This window comes from Amblyomma mixtum, chromosome 10, assembly GCF_055824585.1.
Source record: "Amblyomma mixtum isolate Tamu chromosome 10, ASM5582458v1, whole genome shotgun sequence".
NCBI classification, from domain to species: domain Eukaryota; kingdom Metazoa; phylum Arthropoda; class Arachnida; order Ixodida; family Ixodidae; genus Amblyomma; species Amblyomma mixtum.
Window position 1 is genome coordinate 157,318,865 of NC_143021.1, and position 25,573 is coordinate 157,344,437.

At 47.8% G+C, this 25,573-nt stretch overlaps 1 pseudogene; it reads left to right on the forward strand.

The window, feature by feature from the left end:
- The first annotated feature begins 20,048 nt into the window (after positions 1 to 20,048).
- Positions 20,049 to 25,573, forward strand: part of LOC149327461 (uncharacterized) — a 32,991-nt pseudogene continuing 27,466 nt past the window's right edge.

The following is a 25,573-nucleotide window of genomic DNA, read 5'->3' on the forward strand; positions in this document are numbered from 1 at the left end:
TGTGTTCTCTGCTCCTTGGTAAGCTGGAGATAAACCCCCTTTGTCTGTGTTAAGGTACCTGCTCTTCAGTTCCTCTATTAGGTCCGCGGCTGTTCCCTGGTATTTGTGAATCAATCGTTTAAGCTGCCCTTGTGCCGCCGACTTTGTTTGTCCTGGGTCTAGTAAGTCGCGAAGAAGATGCCACGTGTTCTTGCACCCTAGCTTTCCATTCGTTTCATCGCAAATTTGTCCCCAGTGTTGACGCTGAAGCTCGTTTGCGTAGTCTTCTATCTGTTTTTCGAGTGTCGATATTCTCTTCTTTAGCCTTCTATTGTGTTTCTGTTTTTTCCACCTCTTCAAGAGGCTCTCGTGGGCTTCCCACATGTGGGCCAGCCTCGAGTCTGTGATGTCATGTTCGGTGGTTGGGGTCTGTCTAGTGTGACTGTTTACGTCTCTTTTGAGTGTCTCAACCCATTGATTTAGATCGGATATCTCCCTCGGAGCGGTTCTGTCCCGGACTTTTCGGAGGGTGTCCCAGTCTGTCAGCTTCGTTTCGCGCAGCTTCCCCTTCATCGGCCTGGTTTGTGTTTCAATCTCTATGATGTAGTGATCGCTACCCAAGGTGTGTCCTGTGTTTGACCATCTTTCACCCTCGAGGTCTTTGCCTAGCGTCAAGTCTGGGGACGTGTCTACGCTGACGCTATTGCCTATCCTCGTGGGGTCTTGCGGGTTGTTTAGTAGCGTGACCCTTAAGTTTTGGATTTCTGTCCATAGTTTGTTTCCCTTAGGGGAGCCCAGAGGTGGAGGAGGTGGTTGTCCACGTCCGTGACCACCTCGGTGAGCTGTATCTGCTTCTCGTGGGAGCGAAGGTGCGATATGACTGACCGGGACCAGTTTGCGTATCCCTGCTCTGTGATGTTCGTGTTGGTGTCGGACGGGAAATTTTGGCGAAAGGTGGTCCAATTGGGGATGCGTGCTAGTGTGGTAGAGCGCTTTAGGGGGCGTGTATAAACAGTGGTGTTGATGATGCAGTGGTCGCTGCCGAGGGTATCCTCGATGTTGATCCAGTCTGCGTGTCTTATGTTGCGAGTGAAGGTGAGTCCGGGCATGTGTCTTGGGCCACCGAGTTGCCTACGCGAGTAGGAAATGCCGGGTCGGTGTGGAGGGTGAGGCCCAGTGTGGACGCCAACTGCGCCAGCATGCGTCCGCGCACTTCCTCCTTACGATAGCCCCATAGCTGGCTAGGGGCGTTGAAGTCGCCCACAATCAGCAGGGGGTCGCGACCCGCCTCTTTAAGTGCACGGCTAAAGAGGTTCGCGAAGGTCACTTGCTTCAGTTTCGGGGAGCAGTATACATTAAGTACGTGCAGGGGAGGATCCGATCGGCGAAGGGGAAGGATCCTTACCATGGCGTACGAGTACGGTATGTTGAGATCGAGGTCGATTTCGGTGGCTGTGTACGACTTCTGTACGAGGAGACACGACGAGGGGTCTCGCTGGAACGTCACGTAGTTGGTCAATTTCGCCGCCGCTCCTGGCTCCTGGAGGGCGACCACGGCGGGTAAAGCCTCGAAAGTTTCTAGGTAGAGGCGCAGGTTCGCGCGTTTCTGGCGAGCCTTGAAGCCTCTGCAATTCCATTGCGTTACGGTTACCAACGTGTGTGCTTTCGGAGGTGGGGAACGCTTGTTAGGCCGTGCCGCCATCATTAGGATTGGAGGTAAGAGACGGGGGCTGATTGGACTCTGGCCTACAGCTAGCACTGGCTGGGGGTGCGGGGTTGGAGTCCTGCGATGCCGCGTCTCTGGGATTACAGATAATTTTCTTGTGCGTATTGAAGGCTCGGATCCCCTCGAACCGCCGACTGGTTCGGGTGGTTTTCGATTTCATGCAGCGGCTTATGGCTGCAGGGACCGATTACGAGCATTTGGACTCCATGCAGTTCATAGCCGTTTCTACCATTTTCTGAAGCTGGGAGGTGAGACGCGCCTCCATCGCGGCCATTGCCGACGCGAACGCGGGCGGCAGTTCGGGCTCACTCTCCATGGCGTCGGGAATCGGGATACCCGTCGCGGCAGCTAGCTTTTCTTCCAAATTTTGAATTTTGGCGAGCAGTTGCCCGATCTGTGCTCTAAGCTGCTCATTTTGTCTGCGGCTTTCGACATCTACGCCGTAAGCCGAGAAGGGGGAAGTGGGCGAGGGGGAGGGAGGAGAGGAAGCAACCCCTGCCCAGCTGCTCACCTGAGCGTGTTGTTGCTGCGTCGGGGCCCGGGCTCCGGCAGCGCCACTTGGTTTGAGGCCGGGAAAGTGCTTGGCGTAGTCTCCGCTAGGGGGCGGTGGCGGTGCCTGCTTTTTCGTCTTGTTTTTCTTATTTCTCTTCTTCTCTCCCGTTGACTTCAGTCCGGGAGATGAGGAAGCCGCGTTGACGTTTTCCTCGCGCGAGCTGGTGGCGTTATTGCCATGTACCGCGCCGCCATTGGCTCCGCCGGTGGTGGGATCTTGTCTGTTTCCAGACTCTGGCTTTTCGAATCCTCCATGTCGAGAGGGCTTGACACCGGCAAGGTGAAGTCTACGGAATTTTGCCGTGCAATCTTTCGAGCCTGTGGGGTGGGCTAGTCCACAGATTGCACATGTCGGGTTGGACTCGTGTGGCGCAGGGCCATCCTGCGTCACAGTCACATTTTGGCCGCAAAGGCCACACTTAGACGAATTCGGCGTGGGGCAAATGTCCGTGCGGTGTCCCACAGTACCACACTTTACACAGGCGGGCACGGTTCGCTTGTATTCTAGGACGGGGGTAAGTTCCCCGTTGTAGTGGACGTACCGCGGGACCACCTTTCCCACAAAGGTGATCACCGCGATGGATGATTTTCCAAGGCGGCGAATGCTTGCAATCTGCCCGCCTCTCCAGACAATTTGCGCGGTGAGCGTTGCGCTGGTTTCGTCGTCGGCGATGCCTCCGATGACGCCACGGCATACGTCTCCACTTTGTTTCAAATGCCCGTGTACGGGCAGGGTGCCTTTGCTTGTGGTCAAGCTGATTTCGCCGATCAGGCGATCGGCCAGGTGCGGATTCCGTACTCCTACAACGAGAAGATTCTGCTCCCAGGCGGGGACGATGTTGAGAATGTTCTCAGCAGCAGAGATGCCGAGGTGTGCGTTCAGAGCTTTGCCCAACTCACCACGTCGGAAGGTATTCCGTAGGTCGGCGGTGACCCTGGGCTTGAAGATGACCACGTAATCTTCAGGATGCATCTGTGGCATAGGACGGGGCTTCCACAGACGCGACTGAGCTTGTTTTCTAAGTGATGAGGCAGGCCCGTGCGTGAGGCCTTGCTGCGTAGCTTGGGAGGCCGGCGATGTGGCAGCCTGCTTGTTGGAGCCGGCTCTGCCGCGCCGGTTGACGAGTTGGAAGAGCTCCTCGTGCTCGAAGCGCGCAGGTTCCGCAGGAGCTTCAGGTTGGGTAGCCGGAACAGTCGTCCAGGCCATTTCGGAAGGGTCGTAGCCCCTGAGAGGGGCTTGAGAAGCCATCTTGAGAAGTAGCGAGGGTGTCACCGCCGCGGGAGCGACGCAGCCGTTAGGCGCAGCGTCCACTCCTCGCGGCAAAGTGGAAATCGCCCCTAGCAATGCGAAAATTGGGCCCACCTTGTGAAATTTGGTGGCTCCAGAGTCCTGGTGATGTTAGGAATCCGCTCGCTCAAATTTTAAGAGAGGCCGAATTGATGCGCCCCAAGAATTAGCGACACTTGACGGAGCCGATATGGCATGCGTCCCTTCGCGTTCTCTCGCGGCCAGCGTCTCCCGGACTCGGCGAGCATGGACGAACACCGCGAGCATGAGCCATTAATTAAAGGTTTTCGCCTTAATAGGCGCAGCGCAATCTGTGAGTTGAAAACGACCCACTCTGTGCAGCGGCACCGTGGGCAACCAATGAACTCAATCTGAAGGCACAATTGAACGCTGCGTCAAAGGACGACGAGGAATAAGACAGGGCCCCGACACTTCTCGCTCAGAAGGGAAGTGTAGCAAGTGGCGGCAGACAGCCAGGTGGGAGAATGAGGTTAGAAAGTTTTGTTAGAAAGTCAAATGGCGCAGGACCGAGTCAGTGGGAGCGATATTGGAGAGGCGTTTGCCTTGCAGCGTGTGTAGTCAGGCTGTTGGTGATGATGGAGACATGAAGACGACACCATCAGTCATACCATTAATATTCCAAATCTCTCGAGTCAATACAACACCGAGCTGTGCAGTTTATTTGCTCCAATATAGCTGTCCCCATAGAGTCGCTGACACAAAAATCTGAATCTAACTTTCCTGCTCTTCTCATTCGTTGGCGTTAAAGTTGTGAATTTTGTCTATTCTAAAACTTTACTCGGCTGTGAATGGTAGTAAGAAATTTTTTATTTATTATTTATTTACTTATTACCCGCATCGCCTATTTCAGGCATTACAGCCGGGGGGACATCATCGTAACGAAAATAACTTCGAAATGACTTGCGCAAAACGTGGTAAAAAGCATCATTTGCTAGCACTGAAGCAACATTCGGTGGCAAAGCATTCTAGTCTCTAATTATACGTGAAAAAAGAGAATAATGCAAGACACACTTCTAAAAGAAAGTTCACGAACTTTCAGAGAGTGGTCACGCCTTTTTGATATATAAGATGGAGGTTTTAAGAATATCTCTACTTATACCGGTATCTCTACTTATACCGGTTTTAGAGTGGTATATATTATGAAAAATTTTTAACTTGAAATCTTTCCTGTGCTCCTTCAGCTCCTGCAATTGCAGTTTGGTTTTAATTTCTCGCACACTATGATTTCCGCTCCAATTACCGTGAACAAACTTCACTGCCGTGTTTTGTATCTTCTCAATTGCATCAACAAGTTCAGCAGTATACGGATCGCAGCACACGCAAGCGTATTCCAGCGTATTCCAACCATTCCAGTACTGTATCCAGATCATTTTGCAAGCGTTCATGATCACGTGCATTATCGATCACCCTTGAGACCACACAGTCGGCAGCAAGCATTCTGAAAGATGACTGAATACCTTCAACAATATCATTTATAAAAAGCACAAACAAAAGAGGACCCAAAACTGAACCCTGGGGCACTCCTGAAGTCACATCAACAAAAGCAGGTGAACATCCATTAACCACCACGGTCTGCCGCCTTTGGGAAAGGTATTCGGCTATACACATAATTATACTTTCGTTAAGCTTATACGTTCAAAATTTGGAGACGAGGTCATGAGGAACAACGTCAAACGCTTTCCTGAAGTCAAGAAATATACAATCAATCAGTTGTCTATTGTCTGTATCTACTGCTAAGTCATGTGTAAGTTCAACCAGTTGCGTTGAAGAAGAAAACCCTTGACGGAATCCATGTTGACTAGGATGAATAAGACTGTACTTGGCGAGATGAGACATAATGCAGAAAAAAAATATGTACCATTGTTATGCACACTATACTTGTTAGTGACACCGGTCTGTAGTTCTCCACTTGGTTTTTTGGTCCATTCTTATGTACGGAAACAACACGCGCCATCTTCCAATCATCAGGTAATGCAGTTTCAACCAAACTCTTTTGGAATAGAAGCAGAAAATATTGGGACAATATCACTGAACCTTTAGAGATTAACGCGACAGGAATGTCGTCTGGACCACATGCCTTGTCTGCTTTAATGCCATCCAAAAGTGTTCTAATACCCATCACGCTAAAACTGGCCTGTAATAAGGCAGTAATTAGTCAGTGACATTTAAAATTCACTTCTGGCATTAAATCTACTTCAATCTGCGAAACCACATCAACAGAGCGCAAGTAGCTCTGATTGAAGACTGAAGAAAAGTAACTACTGAACAGCTCAGCCTTTTGTGCATCATCATTAACTATTATTCCATGATCTATTAGCGGGGGGATAGAGACACCGTCTTTACCATTGCGTCTAACAAATCTCCGGAATTTTTTTTGATCTTCAACTAGCTTCAGTCCAAGGTCCTGAAAATAGGGTCCATTTGCCGAAATGGCCATATTTCGCAATTTGTGTGCAAGTTTATTAAGCTCAAGGCGGGCTCTAGCGCGGCCGGTCTATTTTGTCTTGCTATACGCATGCAGCACTCTACGAAGAAAAATACGCATTTGTTTATTAAACCATGGTTTATCTCTGGATCGCCTGCTTGACAAGACCCGTGTCTGGATGAAAGTTTCGCTGAGTGTAAACAGCTTCTCTTTAAGGAAGTTCCTTAGCTGTTCAGTGCTCAGGTCGTCTGCTAGAGTACCAAACACTCAAGGGCTGAATTAATCGCATCAAAGATGCCTTTACTGTAAACGTACACTATTCTAGTGGGTTTTTTATTAATTGGCAAATTGTCAACATTAATGTAAGCAACAAACACATTGTGATCACTAATACCAGGCAAGAAGTGCACATATGATACAATATTCGGAGTGTTGCACAACAATAAATCAAGCACATGACCGGTGCCATCGTTTCGTGATGGCATGCAAACATTTTGCTGAAACGTATGGTAATAAAGCAAGTAAAAAAAAGGCAGAATATAAACTACCCGAAGCAGTAGTTCTGGGAGCATTGTGTAACCAGTCAATGTCAGGCAGGTTGAAGTCCCCCTCTAACAAAACGTGGTGTCATTTAATAGTATCGACTAGCTGCGACAGTTTGCCAATCTGTTTATAGTTTGCATCCGGAGGTCGGTTGTATGACCCAATGTCAAGCGTTTTGCCATTTTCTAGGCGTGATTTACAAAAAAACAGACTCAATCTCAGTAGCACTGCAATTCAATAATACACATGGTATAACGCGGCGTACCAGAACAAATACCCCACCTCCTCTTGCATTTCTACCACGTCGAAAGCAGTGATAGCCATCGCGAAAAACTTCCGAGTCCAATATAGAACAATCAAGCCACGACTCCGTGCCCAGTATTATCGCTGGGTGCACTGAACGGATAAGTAAGAAAAAACCTTCAACTTTGTTCTTTATACTTCTGCAATTGATTAGCATAACAGTGAGCGGCCAAACGGCAGTCAGCGAACTAATCTGTCATATCTGAACCACGCCCCCTGACGCACTGTCAATCTGATATCGTTTATCATTTAGGTGCAACGTTTCATATCTTAATATCCGCTTTTTTTCCTTCTGTGCCATTCTGCTTAGCAAACTTCCACAAGTTCTTTCTTTTCTCTCTAGTAGAACGTAAGAAATCTTCTGATATGCTATTTTCCGTACCTTTCAATTTATACACCTTAAGCAGCACTGCTTGACGTTCCTTAAACGAAGGAAACTTCACATGTATCGGACGCTTTTTTTCAACACGGTAGGTCCCTATTCTACGTGCATGCTCGATGTTAGCACTGGTTAGTCCAAGGGAATCCTTACATAATTCAGCAATCAGCTGCTCTGGCTCTATCGTGGTCACATCTGCTACTGAGTTCACGAGACCGTACAACAAAAGGTTGCACCTCCTCTCTCTGTTTTCAAGGTTAGTCAGTCTTTCTTCTGCTCTCGTCAACGTTTCATGTACCCGATGTTGCTGCTCCTCAACGGCGGTTAGATCCACGCTCATAGCATCAATTTTTGCAAGTACTAACTCCAAAGAATTTTCTGTTAACTTTTCTGCTAACTTTTTTCTGCGAACTCCATAGACGTTTCTGTGCAGCGTCGTCCTACTCTGTTTTTCCTTCACTTTCTTTATTTCTTTTGTGATGCATTGTCAAAAATTGCACTACCAGCTCAGCTATCCACTCTTATTATCCAGCTCATTTACCCTGCGCTCCCACCGGGTTTCGCAATGTGTCAGCCAGTCCATCTATCTAACACATGCACACAGTGCTGCACATCTCTTCCAGTTCTTTTTAATGCAGAATACGAAAGGCTGGGATCTACGAAAGCCGTACCCACTATAACCCTAATCAAGAATTCCATCGAGAAAACCATGGACTGATGTTTAACGCCATTCCTCAAGCAATTCCCACACCTGGGGATCTTGAACTGTATTCTGAAATAAATAAATAAGTATTGCCCTACTTTCGTTCCTGCGCATTGGAAATCGAGCACTTAAAGCAGAAATTTTGTATTTCTTATATCTATGATGCGATGATACCAAAGAAAACTTAAGACGATTTCACCCAACAAAACCACAAAAGCAACGGAAGAATGTAAGGCCGTCGGGTGTCGTGGCTCCGACGGTCTCATTTATGAGGCCATTGATGTTCACATCACTTTGTTGACTTGGCACTTCCGACAGGACATTAAGCTCGAGCCTGCTGTGCTGTCTCACTTCACGCAGCAATCTCATTACAGGGCCACTGCTTTCAAAAGCCCGCCGCGTGCACGATTTCAGTCAAGCAAGAAAGACGCTCTTAAGCGAGCACGTAAAGCCAGAGCCAAGTAAGTGTCACTGCTCTAAAGCTGCTACAGCTCATGCCTTCCTTTGCACTTTCAGATTTGAAAGAGGCCGCCCAGCTGTGGCTTTCATGGACAAGATGTATGATGGACACTCCAGTGTAATGATATTCCGGGTATCTTAGACTTTTTTTTTTCATTTCGTGAGTATAAACTTTTGCATGTTTCGGCTGGTTTCTGCCACGCACATGCTTTTGGATGTTTTCGGTTTTTTTGTCGCGTTCTTACCTTTCGGTGATTGCCTAATTCCATCGTTTTACACAAGTAATTCCAATGGAGTGAACGATTTCCGACTAACATTCCCATCTATCAAGGAATGAGAAATCGTTCGAAATTATTGTAGGTGCTAATACTTCCCTTTCGACGAGCTTAGAAACACTGGCGGGGTGAAAAAGCCCATTGGGAATTGAAAGTGAACAAGCTAAGTCGAGCTAATGTAAATACAGCTGTTTAATTTTCATCATAAAGGCTAAAGCATTCTGTTACCGCCGGCAGGTCACTCAGTCGCGGTCAGTGCAGGACAGGCAATGCAAATCATCAGGTATATTGCTCACGTACCTGAGAGATCTTTTCTTACCATTTATTTATTCATTTACTTCACATACTTTCCGGGCCCGAAGGCATTGCAGACAGGAGTGGTAAGCGCTAGGAAACAGTGCATAAATATACAAAAATAGGCTAACAAACGGCAGAAAATACCGTAGTCTTGAGGTCGTCGACATCAATCTACAGAAAACCGAGCATAATTATACAAATATAGCTTAAGAAAGACCAGAAAATACTGAGATCTTGCAAGTGTTAAAGTTTCAAGTGCCACCCATGGAAGGAGAAATGTTGTTCTATAGTCTGTGCTCGTATTGGGAATAAAACAATCATGACGCATTTTCTTTGTAGAGAAAAGAACATCAACTTTGAACATTTGATCCGAGCGGGATGAAATGTATGAAGAGAGAGCAAAAACATGATCCTTTAGCAGAAAACAAATCGCATGCGCAGTCAAACCCGCACATTTTACAAACAGCTTTAATAGTAGGTTATGTTGATAAATTTGGCGGAAAATACACAGTCAAAAACAGTTACGGCGAGAAGAAAGCCGGTTAGATAAGTGCGTATTTCATCGAAGCAATACTGGCGTAACAGGAATAGTTAGATAGGATGAAACGTGCTGCGCGATTTCGAATATATTCTAATGTGTTTATCAGCGTGATTTAATTGGGATCCCAGACTGTGGATGAATATTTTAGTTTTGGCCGTATCAATGTTTTGCAGAGGGTAAGCTTTGCCGGCAGAGCTGCAGTAGAGAAATTTTGGAGCAAGTATCATAGAACCCGCTCAGCTTTATTAGTGACATGTTCGACATGCATGTGGCATGACAAGTTACGTGCGATATGAACAGTTAAGCATTTGTATATGTTGGCGTATTCGAGGGAAGGGCCACGAAGAAAGTATGTACGCATGATGTCCGCGGTGCCAGTGTGACGCGAAGCATGCATTGCTTTCCATTTATTAACGTTTAGTCGAATGGACCGTTTATCGTGTGCGTGCCGCCGTGGTGGCTCAGTGGTTATGTTGCTCGACTGTTGATCTGTAAGATGCGGGTTTGACCCCGGCCATGGCTGTCGAATTTCGGGGGAGGCGAAATGCTAGAAGCCCGTGTACTGTGCGTTGTCTGTGCACGCTAAAGAACCTCAGGTGGTCCAAATTTCCGGAGCACTTCGCTAACGCGTCCCTCATAGCCTTGGTCACTTTGGGACGTTTAAGTGCCCTATACCACAAACCAAACCATTATCCGTGTAAAGCCCTTTTTGGGTGCGCCTACAGCACGACCAACGCGCGCCCGCGAGAGAAAGAGTGTTATTGATGTACCCCTCTCCTTGTACAGTGGTGAGCAGCCTTGTCTAGAGCGCTTGGGCAGTGCGCACTTGGTAACAAAAACCGAAATTAGAGAGCAGCCCCTCATTACAGGGCAAAGTTTTCGTGCCTGCTTTGTTTACGAGGCTATCTGGCGCTACTTCCGTGCAAGCGTTGCAGCTGGACCCTAGAGGCTGCCGCAAAATCTGGATTTGTTTGCAAGGAAGTGCACCGCCCGAGCGCTCTAGACAAGGCTGCTCACCACTGTACATGCGTGCGTTTGTATCCGCTATGCACCCTGGCCAAACCCCCGCCTTGGGAATGCGCCATTAAGCCTGGGGACATCAGGAACATCATCACATGAGGCCAGAGCTGGAAGCTCTGTTCTGGCCTACAGCTGAGCCAGCTGTCTCGTTTCTTCCCTCGTGAGGCATAAGCCTACAAGTGGTGACCTAGGGTAGCACGATTGATGTTCCGGCCGACTCCTGCATAGAGCAGGAATCGCACCCGCCGGATGAATGGCGCCTGCGGCTTCGCCACTCATCCTTCTGGCCACAGAACCCGCAAGTCCGGTTTTTCCAGATCGACGCGCAGTTCCTAATAAGCCAGTATTTTCAGAAGCATCTGAGTGGGTTACAAGTTGAGGACCCATTCGCCACAAAAACCTCCGGTGATGTTGTGAGTTTCCTGAAATTCAAAGCTCCTATTCACTTCACTTCACTTCACTTTATTACCTTAAAGGCCCCCAGGATTGGGGGTATTACATAAGGGGCGGGTTACATTGAAAAATCAGATTAAATAAACAAAAAAAAACGTAAGATACAAATATTATTCGCTGTTAAAGGTAGCAGTTAAACAGTTCGCAAATGATGATGGGCAGGTGATTGCGGCGATGTCGTGTGGAAGGCTGTTCCAGTCCTTGGCTGAGCGTGGAAAGAATGACGATGCAAATGTAGTTGTACGCGTACATGGCCGGGCTACTTGAAGGGGATGACCAATGCGGAGGGAAATGCGTGCCGGCGGATTGATGTAGGGAGGACGACGAAGTGAGCTGAAATAAAATTTGTGAAAAAAGCACATACTAGTAATACGACGCCTACAAGCCAGGGATGTTAATCCTGCCTCTGCTTTTAGTGCTGATATGCTGACATTATATGAATAGCAGGAATGTATGAATCTTGTGGCTCGATTTTGTACTGATTCTAGGGAATTTATTAGATAATTTTGGTTAGGGCTCCAAATAGCAGAGGCGTATTCTAATTTAGAACGGACAAGTGATTTGTAGGCAAGCAATTTTAGGTTTTGTGGCGCATGACGTAGATGTCGTTTTAAGAATCCAAGGCTTCTGTTAGCGGATGATATGATTTTAGTGACATGCGCGTTCCAGGTTAGATCATTGGACAATGTTACTCCGAGGTATTTGTAAGTCGGAGCTAATTCTACCGTGACATGCGAGATTTTATAGGAGAAGAGGACAGGACTACGTTTTCGGTGAAATGACACGACTTTACATTTATTGGGGTTTAGTTCCATGAGCCAGTTGTTACACCAGTCCTGTATGCTGATTAAGTCATTCTGGAGGGCGAACTGATCAGAGGCGTTGTTGATAGTGCGATAGATGACACAGTCATCGGCAAAAATACGGACGTTACAAGAGACATGCGTTGGAAGGTCATTAATGTATATTAAAAATAATAGCGGACCAAGGACTGATCCTTGCGGGACACCTGATGTTACCGGAACAGAGCTAGAGGCTTGATTATTAACGTTAACGAACTGGGTGCGGTTAGCCAGGAATTCGCTTATCCACTGTAATATGTTAGGATGAAGGTTTAACCAGGACAGTTTTAGTAGTAAGCGTTTGTGGGGTACTTTGTCAAATGCTTTCGCGAAGTCCAGGAATATTGCGTCAGTTTGTAGGTTACAGTCGAGGTTCACATGCAGGTCATGGATGAAAATAGCCAACTGTGTATCGCACGATAGGTTCTTACGGAAACCGTGTTGAGCAGGATGAAAAAAATTTATAGAGTCAAGAAAGTTCATTATATGAGTATAAATGACATGTTCCATGATTTTGCATGGCACACTTGTTAAAGAGATGGGACGGTAATTAAGGGGTGATTCTTTGTTACCTGATTTGAAGACCGGAACAACCTTCCCCACCTTCCAATCACTGGGTATGTTACCTGTGGAAAGTGATTGTGCAAACAGTTTTGACAGATACGCTGCGGAAGCATGGCAAGTATTTGGCTACACATTCTCTGTAGATGTGAAGGATTTGTTTTATTCCGTGCCTCATGATGAATTGTTTGTTGCCCTCAGAGAGTGTATCGAAAGGAATGGTGAAGTAAGTTTTCGAAACTCAGCCGGTGTGCCAGCAGAGAGCTTCATTTCCTTGCTAGAATTTTATTTGGAAGCTACTTTTATTTCTTTTAACGATCACTTTTACATTCAACGACAAGGAATTTGCATTGGATCCTGCGTCGCACCGACCCTTTGCAATACATTTTTAGCCGCTATTGACCGATCCCTGGATCATGTGTTTACTAACCAGGGTGTACTTAAGGCTTTTAGATATGTTGACGATTTTCTAATTGTTTTATCTAAACAAAAAACCTTGACCCCCACTCATTCAGTGGGTAGCATTTTAACTCTTTTTAAACGCTATGGGAAGGGTTTGAGTTTTACGCACGAACTTTCGACCCATGGTTCGCTGCAATTTTTAGACCTCAACTTAGAGCTAGGTTTGCATCACGTCTGCTGGCACTACGCACCGCGAGCGCAGAAAGGGCTTCTTCCCAATGACTCTGCCCATTCGAAGATAGTAAAGAGAGCCATTGTTGGTAGTTCGTGCCTGGGATCTTCTCTGACGAAGTCATGCCCACATGCAATGCACACTAGCTTTCATAATCAGATAAAAAGGCTGCTTTCAGCCGGCTTCCCCTGCGAGGTCATCTCAGCTGTGGCCGAGAACCTTCTTCGGAAGGTAAAAAAAGGAAACCGCGCCAACAACGAGGAGCAATTTCCACGAATAAAGACTACTGTCGTCCCGTATATACACAAGGTGGCCCACAACATAAAAAAGTGGCAAATAGGCATGGCGTCCCTGTGGGGTTTTCGGCGCCACGCAAGCTCGCCGGGTTGTGCCCAAGAATCAGCGCGGTAGGCGCTCGACGAAGAACATGCGAGATAAAGCATGCGGCACAATTTGTCAAATGCGCCACGTGCATTGTATATCTGATTCCGCTCAAGTGTGGTCGCGTGTATGTGGGCCAGACAGGACGCTGCGTGAATGAACGCGCAGGGGAGCATCAGCGTTCAATTAGGAACAGAGAAGGAGCAAATTTACCTGCTCATTGCATTGCATGTAATGGTTGTGAGCCACTGCTAAAAAGTATCAGAATTCAGGGCAGGAGCAATGAAAAAGTTTCCCGTGAACTTCTAGAGGATTATCACATCAAGGCAAGAGGTGATAACTGTGTGAGTGACACATCCGTTTCACTGTACAACGCGGAAAAGAATTTTTTGGAGCGTTTCTGATGATTTGTCGCGCAGGGTTTGATTTGCCCCCTTATCATCTCTTTCCCCTCTTTGTAGGCACGTGTGCACACTGCCTATAAAGCGGCACTGAATCTAATAAACACCAGTTGATAGTTTGCGCCCTTTCACTTTCTCTCGTGTGTTTTTTCCCTGTGTATGTCTTTTGTGCGCAATTCGTACCTACAACAGTATGCACCAACTCGCCCAACAAGAACTTCTTAGATACTAGCCATCTACGCTGCGATACAGCAGTTTTGACATTTTGTGGAAGTATGACAGTTTCACGTGCTGTCTGATCACAATCCTCTGGCGTACGTTTTCGGGAACAACTCATTGAAGTACGTGCCCCACGCACTCCAACATCAAGCTTATATTTTGTATAATGCAACAGACATCTGCCACGTGAAGGGTGCCGACAACAGCGCCACTGATGCCCTTTCTATTATAGCAGCGGTTGACTCGCCATTTCAAACCGTCGACGGGACGGCATTCTCGTCCGCGCAGCAGGATGAGAGAGAACTGAAAGCTATTCGGGAGGATCCCTGTTCTCGCTGACGGCGGCTTGTGCACCATCCATGTTCGCCTAAGCCTTTATGGCGCGACCTATCAGCAGAGCTTCCCTACCCTTTTGTCCTGGCTTCACTACGTCGCACCATTGTCCACTGAGCTGCACGCATCTGTCACCCAGCCATCCGAGCTACTCAGTGTCTTCTCACCCAGTGCAATATTTTCCCCGGTATTAAAAGTGATGGCAGCGCGTGGACAGGCGCGCGTCTCCCGTGCCAGGCTACAAAGGTGTCCGAATACCAAGACGCCTCCGCAGTCCTCCTTTCCACCCTGCCGTCGTTTCGACCATGTTCATCACGACATCGTTTGTGCTCTGCCCGAATCCCATGGTTATCGTTACATACTCACCATTGATCAGGGTGGATGTTTGGGCGAGTTGGTTGCTCATGATGAAAAACTAGCGCTCGACACGAGGACACAACGAAGACAACAACACATGCGCTAACTTTCAACTGAATCTTTATTTAATGGACAAACAGTTTTTAAATACTGCGCAAGCAACAAAATATCTTCCCACGAGCCTATCACACCGCAAGTCACTTTTCACATTTTGTACAAGCCTTCTAGAAAAATCATCTCCTTCTTTGATAAATATACAGATGCGATGCTTACGCACTCATCTTCTACGTTTTTTATTCGTTTTGCTTCAACAATCTCCCGTGTTAGCTGTTTCCTGCTCTTCTTAATCACCTGGCATTCATCGAACTTCGGCATGCATGCATCTGGTTTACATTCCTCACAATGTTCTGAAAGATTACCTTTTTTATTTTCTATATTCCTATTGTGCTCCCGTAGCCTCTCGTTTAGGCACCTCCCGGTTTGGCCTACGTACACCTTACCACATGACAGTGGCAAGCAATACACAACACCTTCTGCGCAGTCAACAAATTTCTTGGTGTGATTCTTTGTACAACCTTGATGTTTCACAGAGTACGGATTTGTCATCTTACATAGTTTTGCCAGTTTATCTGGGGCCGAAAACACTACCTGAACGCCTACTCGTTGACTTATCTTTTTTAGATTATGGGAAATCCTGTGCATGTACGGAATTACTGTTGTTTTCCTACATTTCTCAGGCAGAGTTTGACATTTGGATTTATTCTTACAAATCATCCCCTCAGCCACTGACACCAAAATGGCGTTAGGATACCCAGCCTCTTGTAACCGCTTTACCTGTTCCTGAAAACTACTGTTCACCTGGTGCCCACACGACTTCTCCAGAGCCTTTTTGAAGCACGTGTTGACAATGCCTCTTTTTATCAACTTAGAGTGCGCCGAATTGTAAGCAAGCAAGGATTTGTTGGCACGAGGGGCATAGCTCCAGCAAGTGTGTTCTTGAGAACATACGATTTTAATATCAAGGAAGCGAATTTCTTTGTTTTCAGGATATTCACAGGTCAGCTGAAGTGGGTCGAGGCATTCATTAAAAATTTCTGTTACATCATATGATACTTTGTTTAGGTCATCAGAGCTACTGTCGACGATGATGAGAAAATCGTCCACATATCTGAAAACTCTGGTCACTTTGGAACCAATTAGGCAATCATTGATGATTCTGTCAACACTTGCTAGGTACAAGTTGCTCAAAACCGGTGCTAGGCACGAGCCAATACAAACTCCCCGTTTTTGCAGGTAGGGTTTGCCCTGCCAGCTGATTAAGGTGGACTGGAGATAAAAAGCTAAAAGGCCTAAAAAATTCTGTACAGACACTCCTGTAGCGTTCTGGAAAACTATTACTTCTAAATCGTCTATGCTATCTTCGACGCACTTAAGCAAGCCTGCGTGGGGTAGTGAATAGTAAAGATCTTTAATGTCTATTGAGAAGGCTTGAAAGCCCTTGTCAGGTTGTGTGTTAAGGAAGCCTATTACTTCGTCCGAATTCTTTATAAGGTACGGATCCTTGATTGTTAACAGGTTTAGTTTCTCTTGTAAAAATAAGGCGATTGACTTGTGCCAAGTGTCATTTTCTGAAATGATTACCCTTAGAGGGACGTCCGGTTTGTGCGTTTTCGCACTTAAAAAGACCTCGAGGTGATTTCGCTTGCTGCTTTCTATCGCTTTCACTACCCCATCAAGACTTAGCTTCTTACACAACTTTTTTGCTTGAGTTTTAAGCCTAGACAGTGACTGGTTTGCCTGACAGTTAAAGAGCATAGAAATGGCCTCGTTAGCTTTGTCACTGAACATAGATTTCGAAAAAACGGCAAACCCGCCTTCCTTATCCGCCGGCACAGCACACAGAGAATTATCCAATAAGTAACCAGCAATCTTTCCCAAAGAAAACTGCGGCTGCGCCTGCTTACATCGATACAGGACGTCTACTCCTTCAGCGGTGCACCGGTCCGCCTGGTCCTCGGCAGCTAGCCGAGACACTTGACGTACGAAGTTTAGCAGCTCTTGCGGCGATTTCTTTGTTTCCACGGCGAACTTTGGACCCAGTGACAGGACTTTCTGTAGGTTCTTGGGCAGGACGACTTGATCGGGAACGTAGAGGGAACCTTTATGGGCTGACGGTCTAGTAGGCACACGTGATCGGAGATGTCTCAGCTGCTGCTGCCACAATAACTCGGTGGTTTGGTCTGCAAGGCGAAGATATTGATGAAGTTGTCGTCTGGCTGTATCCGGTGGGGCTGCTTCTTGTAGCTGAACTTCTAGTTGTTTCCGGTAGAATCGTGCTTTTCGATGGAACTCAGATTTCTGTACATTGCAGACCCTTTTTCCGTGACCGGCAGAAGGCAAGAAGCCGCCAAAGAGGAGCTTAACGTCCTCCGGAACTACATGCGAACGTATGCAGAACGTGGTAAGATATTTTGATGGTTGCGCAGTATTTAAAAACTGTTTGTGCATTAAATAAAGATTCAGTTGAAAGTTAGCGCATGTGTTGTCGTCATCGTTGTGTCCTCGTCTCGAGCGCTACAGTTTTTCATCATGAGCAACCAACTCGCCCAAACATCCACCCTGATCAAGTTCATTTCTAGTTCATCGGGCCCTTTTGTGTGTTTTCCCATCAGTCCTATTCACACTGTGTCGCTCATCGCAACAGCAGTCTGCAGAGCAAGATCCTTGTCGTTCTGCATACGTTCGCATGTAGTTCCGGAGGACGTCAAGCTCCTCTTTGGCGGCTTTTTGCCTTGTGCCGGTCACGGAAAAAGGGTCTGCAAGATACAGAAATCTGAGTTCCATCGACAAGCACGATTCTACCGGAAACAACTAGAAGTTCAGCTACAAGAAGCAGCCCCACCGGATACAGCCAGACGACAACTTCATCAATATCTTCGCCTTGCAGACCAAACCACCGAGTTCATGTGGCAGCAGCAGCTGAGACATCTCCGATCACGTGTGCCTGCTAGACCGTCAGCCCATAAAGGTTCCCTCTACGTTCCCGATCAAGTCGTCCTGCCCAAGAACCTACAGGAAGTTCTGTCACTGGGTCCAAAGTTCGCCGTGGAAACAAAGAAATCGCCGCAAGAGCTGCTAACCTTCGTGCGTCAAGTGTCTCGGCTAGCTTCCGAGGACCAGGCGGACCGGTGCACCGCTGAAGGAGTAGACGTCCTGTATCGATGTAAGCAGGCCCAGCCGCAGTTTACTTTGCGAAAGATTGCTGGTTACTTATTGGATAATTCTCTGTGTGTTGTGCCGGCGGATAAGGAAGGCGGGTTTACCGTTTTTCCGAAATATATGTTCAATGACAAAGCTAACGAGGCCATTTCTAAGCTCTTTAACTGTCAGGAAAACCAGTCACTGTCTAGGCTCAAAACTCAAGCAAAAAAGTAGTGTAAGAAGCTAAGTCTTGATGGGGTAGTGAAAGCGATAGAAAGCAGCAAGCGAAATCACCTCGAGGTCTTTTTCAGTGCGAAAACGCACAAACCGGACGTCCCTCTAAGGGTAATCATTTCAGAAAAGGACACTTGGCACAAGTCAATCGCCTTATTTTTACAAGAGAAACTAAACCTGTTAGCAATCAAGGATCCGTACCTTATAAAGAATTCTGAAGAAGTAATAGGCTTCCTTAACACACAACCTGACAAGGGCTTTCAAGCCTTCTCCATCGACATTAAAGATCTTTACTATTCACTATCCCACGCAGGCTTGCTTAAGTGCGTCGAAGATAGCATAGACGATTTAGGAGTAATAGTTTTCCAGAACGCTACAGGAGTGTACGTACAGAATTTTTTAGGCCTTTTAGCTTTTTATCTCCAGTCCACCTTTATCAGCTGGCAGGGCAAACCCTACCTGCAAAAACAGGGGGTTTGTATTGGCTCGTGCCTAGCACCGGTTTTGAGCAACTTGTACCTAGCAAGTGTTGACAGAATCATCAATGATTGCCTAATTGGTTCCAAAGTGACCAGAGTTTTCAGATATGTGGACGATTTTCTCATCCTCGTTGACAGTACCTCTGATGACCTAAACAAAGTATCATCTGATGTAACAGAAGTTTTTAATGAATGCCTCGACCCACTTCAACTGACCTGTGAATATCCTGAAAACAAAGAAATTCGCTTGCTTGATATTAAACTCGTATGTGATCAAGAACACACTTGCTGGAGCTATGCCCCTCGTGCCAACAAATCCTTGGTTGCTTGCAATTCGGCGCACTCTAAGTTGATAAAAGGAGGCATTGTCAACACGTGCTTCAAAAAGGCTCTGGAGAAGTCGTGTGGGCACCAGGTGAACAGTAGTTTTCAGGAACAGATAAAACGGTTACAAGAGGCTGGGTATCCTAACGCCATTTTGGTGTAGTGGCTGAGGGGATGATTCGTAAGAATAAATCCAAATGTCACACTCTGCCCGAGAAATGTAGGAAAACAGCAGTAATTCCGTACATGCGCAGGATTTCCATAATCTAAAAAAGATAGGTCAACAAGTAGGCGTTCAGGTTGTGTTATCGGCCCCAGATAACCTGGCAAAACTATGTAAGATGACAAATGCGTACTCTGTGAAACATCAAGGTTGTACAAAGAATCACACCAAGAAATTTGTTGACGGCGCAGAAGGTGTTGTGTATTCCTTGCCACTGTCATGTGGTAAGGTGTACGTAGGCCAAACCGGGAGGTGCCTAAACGAGAGGCTACGGGCGCACAATAGGAATATAGAAAATAAAAAAGGTAATCTTTCAGAACACTGTGAGGAATGTAAACCAGATGCATGCATGCCGAAGTTCGATGAATGCCAGGTGATTAGCAAGAGCAGGAAACAGCTAACACGGGAGATTGTTGAAGCAAAACGAAAAAAAAAAACTTAGAAGATAAGTGTGTAAGCATCCCATCTGTATATTTATCAAAGAAGGAGATGATTTTTCTTGAAGGCTTGTACAAAATCTGAAAAGTGACTTGTGGTGTGATAGGCTCGTGGGAAGATATTTTGATGCTTGCGCAGTATTTAAAAACTGTTTGTGCATTAAATAAAGATTCACTTGAACGTTAGCGCTTGTGTTGTCGTCTTCGTTGTGTCCTCGTCTCGAGCGCTACAGGTTTTCATCATACTCACCATGGTCGACCATTTCACACGTTGGCCAAAGGCTGCTGCAATTAGTGGCAACACCTCAGAGACTTTCCCACGCCTTAATTTTTGCGTGGGTGTCTCGCTTTTGTTTTCCTGGCCCCGTGACAACAGACCGTGGGCGCCACTTCGAGTAGCACCTATGCGTACTGCGTACCCCCCAGCGCCAACATCATGGTGGAACGCCTTCGCCGCCATGCTAGCTACCCGTCTCAACGGCGCCAACTGGATTGAAGCCTTGCCCTTTGTGCTCTTTGGTTCAAAGGCCGTCTTCCGAGCTGACCTACAGTGCGCTGCAATACAGCTGGTGTACTGTAGTTCCCTGCGCCTACCAGGAAACTGCTTCACATCAGCGCAGCAACTATGCCAGCCGCAAAAGTACATGCATCGTCTTGTGGACTGCGTCAAAGACCTCCGGCCTATTCCTCCTCGCCCTCCCGCTACACCATCTCAGTTCACCTGGACCTCGCCCTTTCCACGAGTGTTATCGTTCACCGCGACACTGCTCGGCCACCGCTAACCCCGGTCTACGACGGACTATTCCGCGTCCTTTTCCGCACCCTAAAAACTGCCACCCTCCTTCAGAAAGGTCAGTTTAGACCGGGAGTACATGGAGACTACGAATGAGTGTCTCGCAGTCCCACATGACACCACCAGCCCCCTGTCCACCGTTTCCGACTCCCGATTGCCCCTCCGACACTGCTGGCTTTCATTTTGGTTTCGACTTCAGTCTAGGGGAGGGGGCTCTGTAGCGCTCTCCTTTGGCTGCGCCTACAGCACGGCCAACACGAGCCCGCATGGGAAGAAAATAAAGACGGCGTCTGTCGGTGACACATGAAGTCACGGCTGGTAGTTCAGGTCTGGCCTAGATCAGTGTAAGCTGTCTTGTTCTTTCGCTCCTGAGGCATAAGCCTATAATCGCACCAGCTATGCTTGTAAGATCATCTTCAAGCTTACTAAAATCAGCAGGGTTAGATATTTCGCCGTAAATAATGCAGTCATCTGCGAAAAGCCTGATAGATGAATGGGAAATGTAATTAGGAAGGTCGTTTAGGTATATAAGAAAAAGGAGAGGTCCCAGTACCGATCTCTAGGGTATACTGAGAGGGCGAAGAGACGTTAGCAGAAACGACGGAGTTCGATAAGGTACAAAGTCTTTAATCCAGTTTTGTACAATGCGGGCAACGTTAAGCATATTGAGTTTAAGAATGAGGAGATCATGTGATACACTATCGAAAGCTTTCGCAAAGTCCAAGAGCACGGAGTCTACATCGAAGAAATGTCCATGGTGCAGTGACACCTCAACCCTAACACATATCCCATGGACATATCGCCAAAAACAGCGCCATCTGAAACCGCTTAACGCGGCCTTGGAGCTGTGGGAGGTAAAGCTGAACGGACGCCAGCGCTCCTCATCGACAGATGATATGAAGCTTCTAAAACCGTAGACTGAAGGCCCACCCACATGCGCTCCAGCCGCCATCATCATCTATAAATGTTCACTCACTCACTCACTCACTCACTCACTCACTCACTCACTCACTCACTCACTCACTCACTCACTCACTCACTCACTCACTCACTCACTCACTCACTCACTCACTCACTCACTCTGCCGGAGACCCCCGTCAGGAGGTAGCTGAAAGCGCTCAAAGCAGGAAGCAGCATTGACAGGGAGTGGGCAGCTTGCCTGAGCTTCCGAATGTCCCAAAAAATGATATTCGGTGCTACAACTCGCAGGTGAGCCGGCTCGGATCCGCTGGTTTCCCGCAGGACCTGCTGCACAACCGGGTAGAAGAACTTGTTCAGGAAATCCGCGGAAATTTTAAGAAGAAACATACCGACATCGATTGATCGCGCACAGTCGTTGTTTCCCATGTGCATGGTATGTCCCACAAGCTCGTAAGTTTCGAGTCAGTGTAATTTTTTCTGCCCCGAACAAACTTGGTGCTCTGCACCGATTCCGGATAGCTGGGACAGCTGACAAGGCCACCACGTCTCGGCGACACTCAGCGTCAACACGGCTTACTCCGCTACCCCGGCGGACAGGCTTCGAGTATAAATCCTTCTAGTATAAATAAGCAGTACAAATATGCTTCTAGTATAAATCCGGGACCGGACCTCCATGTGCCAATGGGCGCTGCGGCACGACCAGTATGCGGTATTTTCAGTGCAGCTTATTGCCATACTGCTGATGACCCCAGCAGGGCAGAGTGCGACCACTCTACCTGAGAGAAGCTTGGATAACACAGCTGATCTACAATCACAGCTCACTCGTGTGGATTACGCCCCCACTCTGGATAGCTGGGACTGCCGACAAGGCCAGCACGTCTCGGCGACACTCAGCGTCAACACGGCTTACTCCGCTACTCCGGCGGACAGGCTTCGAGTATAAATCCTTCTAGTATAAATATGCAGTACAAATATGCTTCTAGTATAAATCCGGGACCGGACCTCCATGTGCCAATGGGCGCTGCGGCACGACCCGTATGCGGATCTATAACGCGCTCGTCTTTTCAGTGCAGCTTATTGCCATACTGCTGATGACCCCAGCAGGGCAGAGTGCGACCACTCTACCTGAGAGAAGTTTGGATGACACAGCTGATCTACAATCACAGCTCACTCGTGTGGATTACGCCCCCATTCTGGATAGCTGGGACTGCCGACACGGCCACCACGTCTCGGCGACACTCATCGTCAACACTGCTTACTGGGCTACCCCAGCGGACAGGCTGCATGCTTCGAGTATTAGTCCAGGACCCGACCTCCCATGGGTCTATGGGCCCGGCGGCACGACCAGTATACGGATCGATAACCCGCTCGTCTTTTTCGTGCAGGTAAGAAAACGTTACGAAAAATGTTGTCGTTCGGACGACCCATGTTTTGTTGTGCTGCCGTGCCCTGACCTGCTTTTTACGCTTGCTTATGTTTTAGTCTGTCTTGCTATGAAAGTATTGCTGCTGTTCAGTGACGTTGAGACGAACTCCGGACCCGATAATGACCAACTCGTGCGCCAACTAAGGATGCACGCTTAGGTTCCATCGACGCGAAGTTGGAACGACTAGCTGCTCTAACAGCAAATTATCAGACTGTGTGTATGAGGTTACTAACCTGCACAAGGTAGTCATGTTCCTTGAATCAAGACTGGAGAACTTAGAAAATCGTTCTACACAATCGAATTTCATAGCGTACGGATTCCAAGAAAACCTAAAAGAAAATACCGAATCACTCTAAAAGCTAATAAATGAAAAAATTGTGAAGAACATTCTTAAAATTCATCCAGTTGCCATTGAAAGAATACACAGGTTAGGTCGGACAGTGAAAGGTAAAACCAGGCCGATAATACTTAATATACTAGACTACAGAGACAAGTAAATATGTGAAGAAACTGTCGTAAGTTGAACAGTTCCAATTACTTGATTGGCGAGGACTTCTCGGTACGTGTGAAGGAAGTAAGAAAAAAGTTGTGAAACTGGGCAAAAGAGAATAATGAAGAGGGAGACAAGGTGCCATTAATAGATGACAAACTGAGAACTATAGTGTTCTGACGGCACTTCTCCGTCATTACAATGGCCCCTGGCGAAGGAGGAGCCGTCCTGGTGACTCACGGCGTGGTGCACATCACGGGTTCGAGGTAAGGCTTGAGGCGGCTGATATGGTCAGAGCGGCGGTGGTCAGAGGAGGGTGTCAACAGTTCCAGAACGTAGTTCACGGGTAACTCTGAGAGATAGCAAGGTAGGGGCCGTGATATTTGGTGAGGAACATGGACGACAGGCCAGGAGGACCAGAAGGGACCCAGAGCCAAACAAGGGAGCCGGCAGGTAGGCGGGTAAAGGGTTGACCTTATGCACAACGTTCTTTCTGATGATGTTGATCGTGGCACGTGAGGGATCGGGCTATTTGGCGGCATTCTTCGGCATACTGGGCTATTTCAGAAGCAGGCGAGCAGTCAGATGCGTCAGGATGGTAGGGGAGGTTTGTGTCAAGCAGGCAGGTAGGTTCGCATCCATAAAGAAGGAAGAATGGCGAAAACCCAGTAGTAGACTGGACGGCGGTATTATAGACGTAGGTCACAAATGGGAGTACAAGGTTCCAGTTCGAGTGGTCGGGAGTGACATACATGGTAAGCATGTCACCGAGCGTCCGGTCAAACCTTTCGTTCAGCCCATTCATCTGAGGATGGTACGCCGTGCTAGTTTTGTGAACTACGCGGCATTCCTGTAGGAGCGCCCGGACAACATCTGATAAAAACACGCTGCCACGGTTGTTAAAGCAGCTCGCTGGGAGCACCGTGGCGAAGAACGAGGTTGCGAAGAACGAAGAAAGCGACTTCTCTGGCTGTAGCCGCCGAAAGAGCGGAAGACTCGGCTTAGCGCGTAAGATGGTTGACGGCGACGACAATCCAGCGGTGACCAGAAGTAGAAGGCGGTAGAGGCCCATAAAGGTCGATGCCCACACGATCAAACGGACGGGCAGGGCAAGGTAAAGCTGCAATGGTCCGGAAAGGTGCTGCGATGGTGACTTGCGGCGTTGGCATTCAAGGCATAAGCGAATGTACTTTCGTAGAAAGGTGTACATGCCGCGCCAGTAGTACCGGCGCAGAAGTCGCGTGTATGTTTTTAGGAAACCAGCATGAGCGTTCTGTGGTTCTGCATGAAAAGATGCGCAGACTTCAGTGCGTAAGTGGCGAGGTATGACAAGTAGCCATCTTCGACCATCTGGCATGCAATTCCGGCGATAAAGAAAACTGTCTTGCAAAGTGAAGCTGCGGGCTTGACGACGAAGCGAGCGGCAGGGCGCTGGCGTAGTACGGCCGGAAAGGTGATGCACGACAGAGGTTATCCAGGCGTCTTTGTGCTGCTCCAGATGCATGTTTGGAGGGAGTAGCGAAGAGAGCACGGGGTCAATGCCAGACAGGGTCGCATCGTTGGCAAGTAGCGGGGACCGGGAGAGGGCGTCGGCGTCAGAGTGCTTGCGTCCGGAACGGTAGATGACTCGAATGTCGTACTACTGAAGTCGCAGTGCCCAACGACAAAGTCGGCCGGATGGATCCTTCAAGGACGACAGCCCGCATAAAGCATGGTGGTCGGTGACTACGTCGAAGGGGCGGCCGTAGAGATATGGTCGAAACTTGGTTGTTGCCCGCAAAATGGCCAAACATTCTTTTTCGGACACGGAGTAATTGATCTCGGCTTTAGACAGTGTGCGGCTGGCATAGGCAACGACATATTCAAGAAACCCAGGCTTCCTTTGTGTAAGCACAGCACCAATGCCCCTAGCATCCGTGTGGATCTCGGTCGGCGCGTTCGGGTCGTGATGGCGAAGTATGGGTGGTGAAGTAAGGTGCCAGGGCATTGTAGAGAAAGCATCATAACATTTGGAGCACCACGACGACAAGGAATTTTGGGCCTGAAGTCGCGTCAAAGGTGAAATGGTGGTGGCGAAATTCCGGATGAAGAACCGAAAATATGAGCATAGGCCGATGAAACTCCGCAGTTCTTTGGGCGTGGATGGCTTCGGAAACTCGGCAACCGCACGAAGTTTAGCGGGATCCGGAAGGATGCCGTGTTTAGAGACGACGTGACCGAGGATGGTCAGTGTGCGAGCTCCGAAATGGAATTTTTTTTTTCAAATTTAATTGCAGCCCTGCAGTGGTGAGACAAGTGAGCACTTGGCGCAGAGGAGTCATATGCGTCGAAAAGTCGGCCGAAAACACGACGA